The sequence below is a fragment of the Perca fluviatilis genome, chromosome 12, assembly GCF_010015445.1.
Source record: "Perca fluviatilis chromosome 12, GENO_Pfluv_1.0, whole genome shotgun sequence".
Classification (NCBI taxonomy): domain Eukaryota; kingdom Metazoa; phylum Chordata; class Actinopteri; order Perciformes; family Percidae; genus Perca; species Perca fluviatilis.
The window spans coordinates 6,108,513-6,114,512 of record NC_053123.1 but is presented as its reverse complement, the minus strand read 5'-3'; the positions used below and the strand labels follow the sequence as shown (position 1 = coordinate 6,114,512).

General features: G+C 41.1%; 1 protein-coding gene across 1 annotated transcript in view; it reads left to right on the top strand.

Moving 5' to 3' along the window:
• The first annotated feature begins 2,152 nt into the window (after positions 1-2,152).
• The window catches only part of slc4a3 (solute carrier family 4 member 3), a 95,888-nt gene continuing 92,040 nt past the window's right edge, over positions 2,153-6,000 (top strand). The window contains exon 1 of the mRNA XM_039818628.1: positions 2,153-2,287. The gene's annotated coding sequence lies outside the window, so the exon portion shown is untranslated. The remainder of the gene's footprint in view (positions 2,288-6,000) is intronic.

Here is a 6,000-nt window from a genome sequence, read left to right as displayed (position 1 = left end):
TTTTTTTTTTTTTTTTTTTTTTTTTTTTTCTCTCAATTCAGTTCAAATAAGCATTTGGCATGAATGTTCAAGCTACATGTTTGCTTGCCAAAGCTAAATTACATGTTAGTGAATCATTACATTTTACACAAGAGAACTAAATAGATAATCAGAAGATAACAAAAACGTGCTCCGGTTTATTGGCATTTCTTAAAACCAATCACAATCGTCTTGGGCGGCGCTAGGCGCCAGATGGAGCTACGGCGCCTCCGCAAAACAGCCTCGGGAAGGAACTTGTTTTGGTGGGAAATGTGTACGTTCAAAAGTTATTTTAGTCGTGCAACAGTCCTCATGAATCCACCGGAGTTTAGAACGGCAACAAAAAGAAAACGGAAGGTGACGGACATCCGGCCGAAACAAGGGACATCCGGCGGAATTTCCGGCGGCACCGGAGCAATCCCGTAAATGAAACGTCGTCGATATAGACCATGACAAAGTGAACGCAGCTCGGCCCTCCTGGGTTCTGCCTGTTTCTAATGGCCAGGCTGTGTGATGTTTTCCTTAGTTTTACCGTTATCAGTCAAGGTGGTCAGGTACTCTGCCACCATGTAGCCTACTCTCTGTTTAGGGTTAAATACAATTCTAATTTACGGGCGCCTGTGTAGCTCACCTGGTAGAGCGTGCGCCCAGATACAGAGGCTCAGCCCTCGACTCCGACCTGCGGCCCTTTGCTGCATGTCATTCCCCCTCTCTCTCTCCTTTCATGTCTAAGCTGTCCTAGCAAATAAAGGCCTAAAAATGCCCAAAAAATAATCATAAAAAACCCCTCTCAGATTCAACATTTAGTTGCAGTTTTTTCTTAGGTTCCTCAACAGGTGGAAACACTATAGGAAATAATGAAGGTGTCACACAGGCCCAAACAAAAGCATCCAAATTACCACCATAAAGGTGACACACAGTGAATTTGGGACATTGGGGGCCCATGGGGGCCTCAAAACAATGTTCTGCTTGGCCTGGTAGATCATCGAGCTCTGTGTGTCGGTCTATCTGTGCACTTCCAATTGAAGCATTACTGCCACACAGTGGCTGTGATTTCCCTGTCTGAGACCTTAATAATAAAACTGTGTAGGATGTTATCTTATGGAATTATGTATGTGTAACACTGTGTGGGACGAATTCTTTTCCTTTCTCTATTTAAAACTTCATGTAGTCTATTTTTTTGTTTTCATTTAATGTATTATATTTTACGATCCAACTAGCTTTTTCTTTCTTATTGTAAAGCTTAAAAAGCTGGAACTTGGATGAAATTAATGTATTATTTATTATGTCTTATTTATATGTATTAGACATTTATTTCTTTATGTTATTTTCCTAATAGATAAAGTTTCAGCTGTATACTGTCACCCGGCAATCCTTTTTTGGTTTAATTTTGTGTGTGTGTGTCAGTGTATGTGTGTCTGTGTGTAAATATGCATGTGGTGTATACTTGTAGTAGAAAAAGAATCTCCCTATGTTAAGTCTGCATAAGCACCACAGTAGGGCTGCAACTTGATTATTTTCATTGTCGATTCATTATGTTGATTATTTTCTCCAATAATCGATAAGTTGTCTGGTCTAAAAAATGTCAGCGAGTTAAAATGTCTTGTTTTGTCCACAGCTCAAAGATATTCACTCACTGTCACAGAGGAGCGAAGAAACTAGAAAATATTCACATTTAAGAAGCTGGAATTAGATTTTTGTAATTCATTTTTTTTTTTAAATGACTCAAACCGATTAATTGATTATCAAATGAGTTGCTAATTAATCTAATAGTTTATAACTAATCAATTCATATTTGCAGCTCACCACAGCCCCCATAGCGCCTACATAGCCTATAGAATACTGCAGCCCAGAGGCTTGTTTACGGTTTAAAGTTAATTTCACTGTTGTAAGTGAATTGTAGGCTAAATACAATTAGCCTACATAAACAGTAGGCTAGTAAAAGAAGAAGGTCTTCTACTACTCCTACTACTACTCCTAGTACTGCAATGAGGACAGATTTATCTCTGACCTCCTTCCTTCCTAAGAATCCTACACACATGTTGACTGTTGTCCATCTATCAGTGACTTCACACTGCCAGGTTGTACTCCAGAGTCACGTGCTCATGCTGAGCATCCTTCGCAGACCCAGCAGTCTGCGTGGCCGGCGTGTCTTCTTCTCCTCACTGGGTTAAGGACCAGTATAACGTTACCGAGCCACCGTGTATGATAGCCGCAGCGTGTCTTGCTCGTAGTTTTTCCACCGCTGGACTGCTCTCTGAAACCGCAGGTAAGGCGACGCATATATACGGCGGTTAGTTAGTTAAAAAATGCAAATGTTACGGCAGCGTTGACTTCTGAGCGGATGGTAACTACGCATTGGCATTAAAATGATGCCGAGTCGCTGCATGGGAAGGCTACTTGCTATTCGACAAAGACACACACATATGCGCCTCAGCTAAAGGACATGACCGGCTAACGGTATAGAATTGAGGGCTTTTGCTCAGACTGAGAAATACTATACGTAGTGAATTGATGCTAGGTCCTCAGGTGTAGTGTTGCCTTTGGGAGCAAGGCTGCACTGTGAGGCAGAGCCGTCCTCATTGTGCTCCGGAGGCGGTGGCTTAGATACTGATGGGAGTATTGATAGTGGTTGTGCTGCAGTGTTTCGCCTGTCCATTATAAAGTATTGTCTTGCTCCAAAAAAAATATACCAGAAGCTCTATAGGTCATGTAGGAGCCGTGTGCGATAGTCTGAGATCCAAGTTCAAACAGAAAGCTGGAGGTGGTTAAGGTCACATACAGTAGTAATGACTCAGCAACTATCGTCTGCTGAGGAGAGTCAACTCACGGTGCTTCACCGGATTTCCCTAAATTGAAAGCTGAAAGCAGCTGGCTGTTTTAGTTCTTGGGGGGAACCAGCTAGGTGGCTGTGGCAACCTGACACATTTGCAGCTTTAAAAAAATGTTTTCTAAATAAGGAGTTTGAGAATTGAGTGTGAGTATTGATTATTGTAGCACTTATGAAGCAGCCAGAGAGTGGGATTTCAAAAACTACAGTAGGCTAGGTCAGCCATTAGGCCTGTTAATAAACTGAAGGGTAAAGACCCCAAATCTTTAAGCTATAGCACCTTTCGAGAAGACTTGATCCCATATTTATTTTGCATGTTACATACAATAATATTACACATTTTCTAAACTCTTGTCACTTCATATAAAACTGATGATTGAGGGATAAGTGATTCAAGCGTCCGTTCCCCCTAATTAGCCCATGCATAATACACATTTTCTCACTTGCGTCTAGTGGTAACTCAATATGCGGGTATAGTATTTTTCATTTAAATTGTTCTTTAGTCATCTGTGAGATTTCTGGCTCCATCCCAATACAATCAAAAGTCAATAGAATTTTGTTTAGAGTCTACGACTCTGAGTCTAGCAGCTTTGCTTTGAGCTACATGTCAATATGCTAATTTGCACACAATGACAATGCTGACATACTGCTCTTTGAAGACTGTAGTATTATACCCATTACAGTAAGCTACTCATTGTTGTTAGCATACTTTATTTTTGTTACTCAGCACAGCTTCGTCAGTCTGTCTTTAAACAACTCCAAAGCCTCCAAACGTCATATATTCTGTATGTACGTATGTAAGTAGAAGGAAGACGAGAGACATTTTTGTTTAAGCAGCCAGTTACCAAGCAACGTGTTACTAACCAGAGTTGACGCATAGACTGTATAGTTTTTTTTATTTATTTCACCTTTATACAGGGAGAGACAAGAGACACAGGTCTCTTTCACAGGTGAGCCCCGTGTACAGTAGAGCTTGGCGATATTGAAAAAAATCTAATCTAAATAAATCACGATATTGTTGACCAAATACCTCAATATCGATTTTGCGGCAATATTGTAGCGCTGACAATTGGTGCTTACAAAAAAAATATTTACACAATGAGATTTTTGATAAATAATCATCAATAATGTGTACATAATAACTAAGTGGTTAAAGGCAAATAATAGAAAAGCTAGAATAGTCTGGTAAGTTGAAAAAATTACATCACTTTACTGTAATGCAGCCTTTAAAACCAGGGACAGATAACACTTATTACGATATCCAAAATCTAAGACGATATCCAGTCTCATATCACGATATCGATATAATATCGATATATTGCCCAGCCCTAGTGTACAGCATCATTTAAAAAATACAGAAACACAACACAATTACAAATAACCATTGAATTCGACAACAATTTGTTCATTAAGCATGGCTTTAAATTGCCAAGTGAAAACCAAGACATCTAGCTTCAGTTCCTTTTGAATTTCATTCCAAGTAGAAGAGGCATTATACAAACACAGTTTTGCCTCTGAATGAGTTGGAGGAACCTCCAGTACCAACAAATCTTTGGAACGAGTTTGGTAACCGCCAATTTTCCAATGTAATTGTCCGCTAAGGTAGTCAGGAAGCTTATGCATTATAGCCTTATAGACAAACATCAACCAATGCCTGGTTCTCTTACAGAACAAAGAGTCCCAGTCCACTAGAGTTTACAGAACACAATGGTGTGCGCGAAAATTGGCACCAGTAATAAAATGCAATATTGCATGATAGACTGCATCTAAAGGTTTTAACACAGAGGCTGGTGCATGCATAAATAGTAAATCACCGTAGTCCAGCATTGACATTAAAATACTTTTAACAAAGTCAAGTCCATGCTGGTAAGATAGACATGATTTGTTTCTATACAAGAAACCAATTATAATCACCTACAGTAAGTGTTGATTTCGAAATTTAGGTGAGAAGACTCTAGGCCCTATCTTGCACCCAGCGCAGCGCAAAGCCCAGCACAAGTGTCTTTGCTAGTTTAAGACCGACGCAGTTGTCAATTTCCCGTCCAGCGCCCGCGTCATTTACATAGCAAATGCACCTGCACCCATCTGTGCGCCCATGGGCGTGCTGGTCTTACAGGGAGGTGTGTTCAGGTGCATTGTTGGCGTATTGCTATCTTGAGGCAGCGGGAAGTGATCGCGCCATTGCCGAACAAAAACTTGCTCTAAAGTCAAAAACGCAGCATTTCATTGTTATTTTAACAGCAAATTAGTAAAATGCTCCTCGTACACAGCGCACAGAAAAGCGCAGCAGCACACAAACATGCTAAAGATTACAAATTAAATATTACGGTGCAAATCCTCCGTCATAATAGCAATGCGCCAAGGTACAAACATGCCTGGATTTTAAAGGGAATGGGAAATGACACTCTGATTGGCCCAAAACACACCTATGAATTAATGAAGACACTAAGTACAACCCTTTTGAACCAGGCGCCCGGCACACGGACCCTTTTTTCCGCCGTCAAACTAGCAAAAGTGGATTTGGACACGCCCTAAATGCACCTGCGCCATGCGCTTCATGCCATGTGCTTAGATTGTTAAAATAGGGCCCTAAATATGTAGTTTGCCTTGCATTTAGCACCAGTTTAAGCTGGAAGCCAAAACATCTCGATCGCTCCCTGGATGCTGGCTGCAGTATAGGTAATAAAGCCCACACCCTCCACGTTAGCTTTTCTGAGAAGTTTGTTTTTTATTAGCTGCTATAAATGCCATAAAAACAGAGTTGGGTATGGCTGCAGTCCTGGAGCCTCCTGTCTCATGCCTCCCATCTGATGCCCTCCCGTCTCATGCCTGGGCCCCGTCTCAGGAGGGCATGGTACCGGAGGTTCCAGGCTGCAGCCATACAGTCTTATAAAAACAGGGGGAAACGTTGTGTTTGACTGTGATTGACTCGTTATTGGTTGATCGGGTGTATGGGCAGAACGTTGATACCGCATCTCCACTGCTCGATCACTACTATGCAGACTATCGCTCCAAAATTACAAGATGGCGGCACACACATCCATATTTTGGCTTCACTTTTGTACAGTGGGAGGAAGTGGAGAAATATATTTAATTTATATACAGTCCATGGTTACTAAGCGTTATTGACTGAAAGTGGTTAGCGTGCTAAC